Here is a 12,187-nt window from a genome sequence, read left to right as displayed (position 1 = left end):
TTCCTGCCCAGGCCAGTTTTCAGCTTTCAGCGCTCTCACACTTTGAACGACAATTGTGCAGTCATGCAACTGTGTACCCAAATGAAATTTTTATCATTTTGTTCACACAACTAGAGTTTTTTTTTAGTGTTATTTAATTGCTGCAGGGTTTTTAATTTTTTGCAAAATAAATTGTTATTATAAAATTTATAAAATTTTGCAAATAAATAATTGTTCTTCATAAATTTAGGCCAAAATGTATCCTGCTACATTTCTTTTGTGAAAATAACCCAAATTCATGTATATTATTTAGTCTGTAAGAAAGTTATACAATTCACAAACTATGGTATATGCAATATCTCACAAAAGTAAGTACACCACTTAAATTTTTGTAAATATTTTCTTATATCTTTTCATGTGACAGCACTGGACATGGTTCCAGTAATCCATGTCCTAAGTCTGCTTATCTTCAGCAAACTGTTTGCGGACTTTCATGTGCATCATCTTTAGAAGAGGCTTCCATCTGGGATGACAGCCATGCAGACCAATTTGATGCAGTGTGTGGCGTATAGTCTAAGCACTGTCAGGCTGACCCCCCCACCCCTTCAACCTCTGCAGCAATGCTGGCAGCACTCATATGTCTATTTCCCAAAGACAACCTCTGGATATGACGCTGAGCATGTGCACTCAACTTCTTTGGTCGATCATGGCGAGGCCTGTTCTGAGTGGAACCTGTCCTGTTAAACAGCTGTATGGTCTTGGCCACCATGCTGCAGCTCAGTTTCAGGGTTTTGCCAATCTTCTTATAGCCTAGGCCATCTTTGTGTAGAGCAACAATTCTTTTTTTCAGATCCTCAGAGTTCTTTGCCATGAGGTGCCATGTTGAACTTCAAGTGACCAGTATGAGAGAGTGAAAGAGACAACTAATAACAAGTTTAACACACCTGCTACCCATTCACACCTGAGACCTTGTAACATTAACGAGTCACATGACACCGGGGAGGGAAAATGGCTAATTTGACCCAATTTGGGGTGTACTCACTTTTGTTGCCAGTGGTTTAGACATTAATGGCTGTGTGTTGAGTTATTTTGAGGGGACAGCAAATTTACACTGTTATACAAGCTGTACGCTCACTACTTTACATTGTAGCAAAGTGTCATCACTTCAGTGTTGTCACATGAAAAGATATCTTAAAATATTTACAAATATGTGAGGGGTGTACTCACTTTTGTGAGATACTGTATATCTGAAAATTGATTAATCCTGATGTACTGATCGCCTATCTCATGAGATTGTACACCCGATTAACAACCATAATACCATAAGAACATACCTAAAATATAAAATAAACACACAACAAAGATTGTGGAAAAGATTAGGCCACGCCCCTTTATTGAGTTTAAAACAATTTTAATTATGAAATGAACTTTAACCTTTAATAGCAAAGCGAACCGCTGTTAACCACAGACCACAGACCAACATGCTTAGTCACTAAGACTCAAGCAGGAATATCTTATACCAATCAAATAACAGTTTACCAACCACTGTCCACCCACAAAGTGGGCGACATTACCCAAAAGCCATATTACCAACCTGGCCCCACCCCACCACCGCGGCCTAAACAATTGCTCTTTACAATCCAGCATAGAAAATGCCCTTACCAATGACTGAGAAAATGTACCAAAAACATACCTCTCAAATTTCTGAAATTATAAAGAGGGACACCCTTTTACACAGTAAGTAGCAAAGGACATGTCCCCGGTTACAGAGACCTCAAAGATCTAATATGCAGAAAATGATTGGTTAAACAACACAAGTGATTTTTTTTTTTTTTATCTTTACTCTTTCTTTTCAAAATACCAAATGCAGTAATCTGGATAAAAAGTTCAGTGCAGCATAACACTTTTGGCAGTAAAATAGTAAATTTTGTATAGAGATGAGCACATCAGACCAAAACGAGGGACAACTGAAGCTGCATAAGGGACAGAGGGATTTGGTCCTAAAGGAGGGACAATTGGGCACTATGCCAAACACTGTTAGACCTCTGATCTAACTCTCCAGTTCACAATAGAGAAAAATGAAGTCACTAATAATGAGTATACAGTAAATCAGCATATCAGTCCATTCACATTTTTATGGTAACTGTACCATAAACTGAAGCCCAGGCCTAGGAAACCATTTATTTGTAGATAGAACAGTTCCCATTTTATTTAGAAGGTCTAAGATTTTGAATCCATCTAAATCATTCCCTTGATTTCCCTTGTACTGGTTAAGGCACACACCTGTGACTCCAGACAATCTTCTGAATGGGTTTTTAAGCAAAAAGCTCATGTGCTTATTTGGCTAAAGAACAAAAAATAATTACAAACAACAAAAACATAGCAGAAGTCATTTCATAATATACAGGTTAGCTCTCTCTAACAGGGGCACACACACAAACACCTGACAGCTGTTCTACTCCCTCTCCAATCCATGTCAGAAAATAAACAATGCTTGCCATTTATTTTGGGATTGTGCTGCCCAGTGGCATCATGTTGACGACAGACTCCATATAATGCCAAGAACAGCTGTCAGATATTTCTTAGTGTCCATGTCATGGAGAGATTTCAATGTGTTTTTTATTTCAAATTCATAACTAGGTATGACTACTTACATGTAAAGTATCTGCTGATCAGCTCAGCTTGAGTAGCCAATCCTGCCTCAGTACTCACCCTTCTGGCGACTGCCGACTGATGGCTCCCTATCCACAGAAGGCTCCCAGGATTAATTTCTTAACAAGCAGATGTTGTGTAACACACAGCAGGCAAGAATGATCCTGGCATCCTTCCGAGGAGAGTACAGGATTTGTCCCCCAGGCTTGGCCAGGCTTGGCCAGGTACAAAAACTGGCTCTTGAGAAGGTCAAATGTGGTCTCCACAATGCTTCTTGTTTTTTGATGTGCCTTATTGTATAGGTGCTATGCCTGGCTCTGGGGGTACCGGATTGGAGCCATCAGCCACGCCAGCTGCAGGTAACCGGAATCACCTGCCAAAAGAAAAAAAAATTAGATAGCATTTTTGCAATGTACCTTCCCCACTACATCACCCACAAAAAGTGAACTTCAAGGGTTAGGTTATTTTTCCATAAAGTTCAAAGCTTACGCTATACATGTACCTAAGGGTGCTCTGTTAAAAAGGTTTGTCAAAGTCAGACAAGATTTGTTATGCTAGGTTGACCTTAAACATGTAAGCTGGTTTCTATGCACAAGTGAGACTTATTTTGCAATCTCCAGCTTTGGCAAATTAAGCCAGGACACCAGGAGCCAGAGGAGGACCTGGGGAGCCGGAGGAGGACACGGGGGACAGTCGGGGGTTACCTGTTTTGGCAGTGGGGGCAGTTATAAGCACCAATCTCCCTGTACAGCTTTTAATAAAGTAGTTGACATCCGTGGGAGGGAGAGGAGGAGAAGCAGCTACCAGCTGCTTTATTGAAAGCTATACAGGGAGATTGGTGCTTATAACTGCCCCCACCACTGCACTGATCATCTGTGTGGCTGCCTGCCCCTCCCCGCTAGGCTAAGGATGCCAGGCCCTTTAAAACAGGGCCAGCTGTACTGGCCTATCAGTGGCCCTGCCGGGAGGTATTGCATTAACCACCCTGGCGGTATTCCCGAGTCTGGCTCGTGGTGGATTTTCAGTACCAAAAGCGGTAACCCCGAGCCAGACTCTGGATCGCATCGTAGGATCCATGTAGAGGTTACTTACCATGTCCCCTGGATCCTGCGATGTCTCCCCGCTGTAATCTGCGAGCCGCCGTGTCTCGATCGATTCACAGTACCAAGCTCCGTTCCCTGCGAGCATTGCGACTCACGGGGACAGAGTTTGGCGCCAAATTCAAAAAGTAAAACACACAGTATAGATACAGTATACTGTAGTCTTACAGATTACAGTACTGTATCAAATAATTACACACCCCATTTGTCCCTAGTGTCCTGCATGCAGTTTTATATTATAAATAATATTCTTTCTGCCTGGAAACTGGAGATTGTCCATAGCAACCAAAACCGTCCCTTTACATCAAAAGTGGTTTTAGACCAGCTAGAAAACAGCGATAGTGAATTAGAATCACTTGCAGAATTGAGCGATAGTGATTTGTGGCGAGATCCGTCATCAAACACTGAAAAGTAATGACAATGACAATTCTGCAACTGAGCAAATTTCAGAGTTTTTGATTTGATTACATTATTGAATAACTTTTATTATCATTATATTATTATTTGGTATAATTATTTATAGTTATTTATTATATTATAATTTATAATTTCGTTTTTCAAACTTTATCATACCCAGGATGTATACTAGACTCTGGTTTGGACAGATTTAAGTGAATTATTCCTAAGAATTACAGGCCTACAATATAAAACGCCAAATTTCCATGCAAAATAATTGTACCGCTTTCAGCACCTAAAATCTGAAATAATCATACCGCCAGGGAGGTTAAGCATCGGAGCATTTGCACGAGTACAAGTACTTGTGCAAATGCTCGGTATTGGCACCGATACCGATACTATTATATAACTAAAGACATTTTTTTTTTCATTTTGGATAGCGTAAGGAAGGGTATAACCCCTGTCTGTTTTTGTTTTACATCTGTGTCCCATAGGGAAAATATCCCTTTATTTCCTGTCCCATACCAAAACAGGAAGTGAGAGATCCCTTGAAAGTGAGGTAATCCCGAGGTGTCACCAGTGTTACCAGTACTGGTGTCCCCATTTGAAGATTTCCCTCTGTAACTGTTTCGGGAGTCAAACCAAAATTTGGAATTTTACTTTACTTTCACTTTTGATGATAATAATAAGCAGGACAAACATAGAGGGTGAATCTCCCATATGGGGAGACCAACAGCAATAAAAACCTGACAGGTGTTCTAATCCCTCTCCACTCCATTCAAAACAGAAAAAAATGTTTTGCATTTAGTTACACTTTAAGGCTTGATCCGACCCCTGGGATCTGTTTGCCCCTGTAGCCTCACAACCTTTGTATTTACATTATTTGGAATGCCATACAAATATATTGTACATGGATTAGTAGACTAGCATTTGATGGTGGATGATGGTGGCAAAACAGAACATGCAAATATGTGTCTACCCCACAGACAAGAGAAGAAGCTGAACAACCAAATGCCTCCTTTTAGACTTTGCAAATATTAAAGGCTAATTATAGTTTGTATAGTTATTCTTTAAGTGTTAATACCCTTCTACCCCCAGCACTTTAAGTTACCTACCCCTCAACCCAGCAACACCCCCCCCCCCCAAAGACTTATAGTCATCTGTCCACACTTCTACAAGATCTACACTTTGTGGCCCCCACCAAGCTTTGCAGCCACTGCTGCAAACCCTCTGGCTGTTCCCTCTTTTCTTCTATCCATGTATGAACAGAATACCATTTGTTCTAAAGAAAAAAATCCATCTATTATGCATACCACTGATGGTTGATGTTTTCATAGGGATCAATTTGATTTGTTCAGCTCATGCACAGAACTGAGGAACCAGCTCAAGGGTTTAAAGCAGTGTCTGTGGCATTTCCCATTGCAGAACAGTGGGGTTTTTGCCCATTTGTAGATAAGTGGGTAAAAAGGGTGATGAGGGGGTACTGGCCGGAAAGTAAGGTAATGTAAAGTGTATCCATCCTACAAAAACAAAAATTGTATATATTGCAGCTTATCGGTCCTTGGATGTGGGGGCTGAATTTTTTTTTCAGGCCTTTTATCTTTATTTTCACCAGGTAATGCTGCAAATAACACACTTCCCATCCGTTCATTCCCCACTCATTTTTTGATAGTATCAATGGAAAGAGGCATGATTGTCACTCATGCTGGACTACAAACTTGTCTGCTTTTGTTAATATCCATTGCATGGTGGTTTGGTTTTATAGTGTACCTGTTTTGTTCAAAAGTCAGTGTTATTGTACAGAAAGCAAAAAAGTTAGTTGCAGTGCAATCATTAATCACTTGCTGACTACATATGTTTATATACGTTCTGTTAGCAAGTGGGTATAACAAGCTCCTAGCTGCAGCTGTAGTCATGAACTTGGTGTCATTTTTACAGCCGGCTATTTGCTGTTCAGTAAAAGTGGACTGCACTCTACAGCCACCCGATCACTTACTAAAGTGAGAATGAACATCCTGTGGTGGTTCCCATGACCACGGTAAATGGCCAGGTTAGCTAAACACAGAGGTGATCGCGGAACATCAGCTTCCCAATCTCCTCTATGACTAATGAAACTAGAAACAAATATGATTTCTTCACCTCCGGTTCCAGCGCTGTTGTTCCCTGCCTGCTACAGCCAGGGAAGCAGTTATTTAAACACAATCTGTGCTTGATTGGCTGCATTGGAGGGCAGTGGAGACACAAAAAGGATTTGTCACCTCTCCAAAGCTATCACATTGGAGGCTTGTTGCCCTTCTTGTGATGGGAATAAAGTTAGATGCTAAACAGTTGCACAAATACCATGTAAAATACAAAATTGCAACAGCCACCATTTTATTCTCCTGGGGCTTCTGCCTTTAAAAATATTCAATGTTTTTTTGGGATTCTATTCTAAGTAATTTACTAACAAAAAGTTTTGATTTTAACATGTGTGGGGAAAAAAGAATTACCCTGGAAAGCAATAGATAATGAACATTATTGACTTAGTCTAAGTATGCACCTTAAAATGCCATAAATTCCTGACACACCAACAAGACAGCCAGTGAAGGTAAATGGGCAGGAAGTCCACTTTTTCCAGCTGTGTTTGAAAAGAAAAAATGGCTAGAGATACATCTTGGATTCTAATGCATATGATTTGGTTTTACATGCATTAAAGTGGTTGTAGACCTCAGTCATGGAATCTGAGCAAAGCACGTGTATCTGTAGTGTTACTTAGCTCTCGCCAAAGCTCTAAGTGTCGTTCTCTCTGGTGCTTCCTTCCTCTGTTATCAGCATGAGTCACTTCTGAGAAGTTTTACCAACACACAAGATAAATTTGTGTCGACAGGAGGGGTGGGGGGAGAGCTCAGCAGACAGCTTGCCTATTCAGATCAGAACACAGTTCTTCTGCTGTGTGGAGGGGGCAGTGGCGGAATTACCAGGGTCGCAACAGTCGCACTTGCGACGGGGCCCGGCATTCCGCCACTGTGGGGGGGGACCCAGCGGGGTTGCTCTTCACAGGGCTCTGAGCGGAGATCGTGTCTCTCATCTAACATCAGCACAGAGACACCGGCATCGTTTGTTTTATTTCCCTCTCTGTGTGTCCTCTCTTGCATGGGATGGCAGAGGACACACAGCTGATCTTCTCCCCGCTCCCCTCTCTGTGCTCCGTGGGCAGTCAAGTGTGAAGCTAAGGAGCTCACATTTCCCGCGGAGCACACAGGAGAGAGGAGGGGGAGAAGATCAGCTGCGTGTCCTCTGTCATCCCATGCGAGAGAGGACACACGGAGAGGGAAATAAAACAAACAATGCCGGTGTCTCTGTGCTGCTGTTAGATGAGAGACACACAGGCGTTGCCGGGGGGGCGGGCCGTACCGGGTGACACCCGCCAGAGGGGTGACACCTGTGGGCAGCGGCGCCGCACAGTCTTCACCCCTACACAGCACTGCATACAGTGGAGCGGACCGAAGCCGCCTCCCCCTCCTCTCTGTTTATGGAGGGGGAGGAGGAGGCGTCCGAGGGACACATGCAGCTGTGCCTATCCCGCGCTGTTCTGAGGTCTGTAAAGTTTTTATTCAAATAAACATTTGCTGGGGGAACGCTATGGGAGGGGGTCTGTACTGATGGAGGGATAGTGGTCTGCACTGAGGGGGGGTCTGCATTGATGGGGTGGGGGTCTGCACTGAGGGGGATCTGCATTGATGGAGGGAGGGGTGTCTGCACTGAGTGGGGTCTGCATTGATGGGGGGTCTGCACTGAGGGGGGGTGTGCTGATGGAGGGGGGTGGTCTGCAATGAGCGGGGTCTGCATTGATGGGGGGTCTGCACTGATCGAGGGGGGTGGTCTGCATTGTGGGGTGGCCTGCACTGATGGAGGGGGGTCTCTACTGAGGGGGGTGTGAACTGTTGGAGGGGGTCTGCAATGAGGGAGGGGAGGTCTGCACTGGTGGAGGGGGAGTCTGTACTGAGGGGGGATGTGAACTGATGGAGGGGGGTGGTCTGCAATGAGGGAGGGGAGGTCTGCACTGATGGAGGGGGGGTCTACACTGGGGTCTATAGTGATAGAGGGGGGTCTATACTGATAGATGAGGGTCTGCACTGAGGGGGGTCTATACTGATAGATGGGGTTCTGCACTAAGGGGGTCTACACTGATAGATGGGGGTCTATTCTGATAGAGGGGGGCTATACTGATAGATGGGGGTCTGCAATGAGTGGGGCTATACTGATGGATGGGGTCTGTACTTAGTGAGGAGGATCTATACTGCGAGAGGGGGGTCTGTACTTAGTGAGGAGGATCTATACTGCAAGAGGGGGGGTCTGTACTTAGTGAGGAGGATCTATACTGCAAGAGGGGGGGTCTGTACTTAGTGGGGGGTCTATACTGAGAGGGGGGTCTGAAGTTAGTGGAGGGGGGTCTGTACTGAGGAGGGGCTATAGTTTGTGGAGGGGGGTGACACCAATTTTTTCCTCACCGGGTGACACCAACCCTAGTGATGCCACTGGAGAGACACGCTCTCCGCTCAGAACCGTGCTGTCCTGAGAACACAGAGGACTCTGAAGGGCACTGATAGAGGACACTGATGGGCACTGATAGAGGGCACTGATGGACACTGATAGAGGACTCTGATGGGCACTGATAGAGGGCACTGATGGACACTGATAGAGGACTCTGATGGGCACTGATGGACACTGATAGAGGACTCTGATGGGCACTGATGGACACTGATAGAGGACTATGATGGGCTCTGATAGAGGGCACTGGTGGACACTGATAGAGGACTCTGATGGGCACTGATAGAGGGCACTGATGGACGCTGACAGAGGGCACTGATGGACAATCATAGAGGACTCTGATGGACACTGATAGAGGACTCTGATGGACACTGATAGAGGACTCTGATGGGCACTGATAGGGGGCACTGATAAGATTTACTGATGAGCACTGAAGGGGAGGCACTGATAGGGAACACCAATGGGAGGCACTGATAGGGAACACCGATGGGAGGCACTGATAGGGGACACAGATGGGAGGCGCTGATAGGATTTACTGATGGGCACTGAAGGGAGGCACTGATAGGGGGCACTGAGAAGGCACTAGGGGGCACTGATAGGGGACACTGATGGGAGGCACTGGTGGGCAATGATAGGAGGCACTGATGGGGGGCACTGAGAAGGCACTAGGGGGCACTGATAGGGGGCACCGATGGGAGGCACCAATGGGATTTACTGATGAGCACTGAAGGGAGGCACTGATAGGGGGCAATGAGAAGGCACTAGGGGACACTGATAGGGGGCACTAAGAAGGCACTGATAGAGGCACTGATAGGGGCACTGATAGGAGGCACTGATGAGCACTGAAGGGGGGCACTGATAGGGGGCACTAATAGGCTGCACTGATAGGAGGCATTGATGGGCACTGATGAGCACTGATAGGCAGAACTCATAGGCTGCACGGATGGGCACTGAAGAACACTGATAGGCAGAACTAAGGCAGTATTGATGGGCACTGATGGACAGTATTGAAGAGTACCGATAGGTGGCACGGATGGATGCGGCAATAATGAGCACTGATAGGTGGTGCTGATAAGCAGATTTGATGGGCACTAATAGGCAGCATTAATGAGCACTGATAGGTAACACTTGTAGGCGGCATTGATGGGCACTGATAGGCGGCATTGATGGGCACTGATACATGGCACTGATGATTGGGGCACTGATTATCAGTGTAAACAATTTACTGACATTCTTGACAGTTAATGGCAGTCCTTTCCTCACACAGACACAGCGTGGGAGTAAAGGGCTGCGGATAACCGGCAAGTCTGTTTACATGTGATCAGCTGACATCACATGGTAAAGGGCCACTGTGATTGCGCTGGATGCACGTCTCAGGGGGCATGCGGGAAGCACAGTTTTGGGAGGATGTCCATGGATACCCTTCCAAAATTGGAAGCCTGGAGCTCGGATGGAAGGGGGGGCCATCATTGTTTCTTGCACCGGGGCCCTGAAGGTTTTAGTTACTCCACTGGGAGGGGGGCTGTGCCTTTCCTCCAATCAGCTCTCACACACTGTTACTGCAGTTTCTCCACCCTCTCTCCTCTATGCTCCTGACAGATGAAGAAGGATTTTAACACTTTTCAGCACTTTTGAAGGAGTGTAGGGAAGAGAGGGCTGCAGAAAAACCTATGTAGGAGGATTTGTTTAATCTGTTTGTGAAATTTGTGAATCATCTGAGGCTGTTTACTTCACTGGGTATATGTGAGAGTTTACAACCACTTTAAATCTATTATAGTGGATTCTTTGTTCATAAGAGATGAAAATTAAATACAGCTCTGTTTAAATACGTGGTTTGTCAGTTTATTTTGTATGGTCCTCTCAAAATCACAATGAAAAAAATGTTTTGTGATAAATCACTCATAAAAGATTGTGAACTTTATTACAGCAGCTCATATTTCAGAATTTTCAAAAAGTAAGATATAATAAATGGTCTTTTCATAGAAGAGTATACAATAAATTAAGAAAAGATGTATCCTCAACTTACAACATACTGCTGAGATTAAGGTGTACAGAAATAGGGGAGCATCATGGAAAATATGCTTTGCATGTAATTATTAAAGAACCTATATTTCTAAAACTTTCTTATGTGAAGGAGCCATTTATAACATTCGTAAGTACTGTAGATGTATACATTCTGAAGCATATCATAATTGAAGGTGTTTGGTAAAACTAACATAGTCATCGGTTGCTATCTGCTGAGCAATTTCATTGTGTGACAATAATCATTTCAAAAATTCCCCCACCAATGAGTCCAGCTAGTCAGCACAAAATACTTTATTAAACAGTTTTAGCATTTAGGTAAAAGCTGAACTCCAGGGAAATGTCAAAACTACTCTTACAGTAGGACTTACCTCACACTGTAAGTGTTTAACCACTTCAGCCCCGGGCCATTTGGCTGGCCAAAGACCAGAGCACTTTTTGCGATTCGGCACTGAGTCGCTTTAACTGACAATTGCGCGGTCGTGCGATGTGGCTCCCAAACAAAATTGACGTCCTTTTTTCCCCACAAATAGAGCTTTCTTTTGGTGGTATTTGATCACCTCTATATTAGCGAGCTCAAAATGGGGATTTTAAAGGTGCGAGTCAATTGATTAGATATCAAATATTTTATATGAAAGGATTTTTCTTTATTATGAAAAATACAATAAAAATTTACATATAAAAATGTAAACGGGAGATTGAATATGAAGATGGCACATGTAATTAATTGCAAATACTTGATCTTCATATTCAATCTCCCTTTTACATTTTTATATGTAAATTTTTATTGTATTTTTCATAATAATTTCATAATAAAGAAAAATCCTTTTATATAAAATATTTGATATCTATTCAACTGACTCGCACCTTTAAAATCCCCATTTTTGAGGTCGCTAATATATTTCATCTTGGGATGTGGTGCTAAAATCAAACTTGTGGGTTCGTGCTCAAAAATATTTTCCATTTGATCACCTCTGTGGTTTTTATTTTTTGCGCTATAAACAAAAAAAGAGCGACAATTTTGAAAAAAAAAGCAATATTTTTTACTTTTCGCTATAGTAAATATCCCCCAAAAATATATATAAAAAAATTTTTTCCCCTCAGTGCCGATACGTATTCTTCTGCATATTTTTGGTAAAAAAAATTGCAATAAGTGTTTATTGATTGGTTTGCACAAAAGTTATAGTGTCTTCAAAATAGGGAACAGTTTTATGGCTTTTTCATTATTATTTTTTTTTTACTAGTAATGGCAGCGATCTGCAATTTTTATCGGGACTGCGACATTATGGCGGACACGTCGGACAATTTTGACACATTTTTGGGACCATTGGCATTTTTACAGTGATCAGTGCTATAAAATTACATTGATTACTGTAAAAATGTCACTGGCAGTGAAGGGGTTAACCACTAGGGGGCAGTGAAGGGGTTAAGTGTGTCCTAGTGTGTGTTCTAACTGAAGGGGGGATGGGACTGTGCAGGGGAGATGACAGATCATCTGTTCATACTCT

The sequence above is a fragment of the Aquarana catesbeiana genome, linkage group LG02, assembly GCF_042186555.1.
Source record: "Aquarana catesbeiana isolate 2022-GZ linkage group LG02, ASM4218655v1, whole genome shotgun sequence".
NCBI lineage: Eukaryota > Metazoa > Chordata > Amphibia > Anura > Ranidae > Aquarana > Aquarana catesbeiana.
This window is presented reverse-complemented; position numbering follows the sequence as displayed.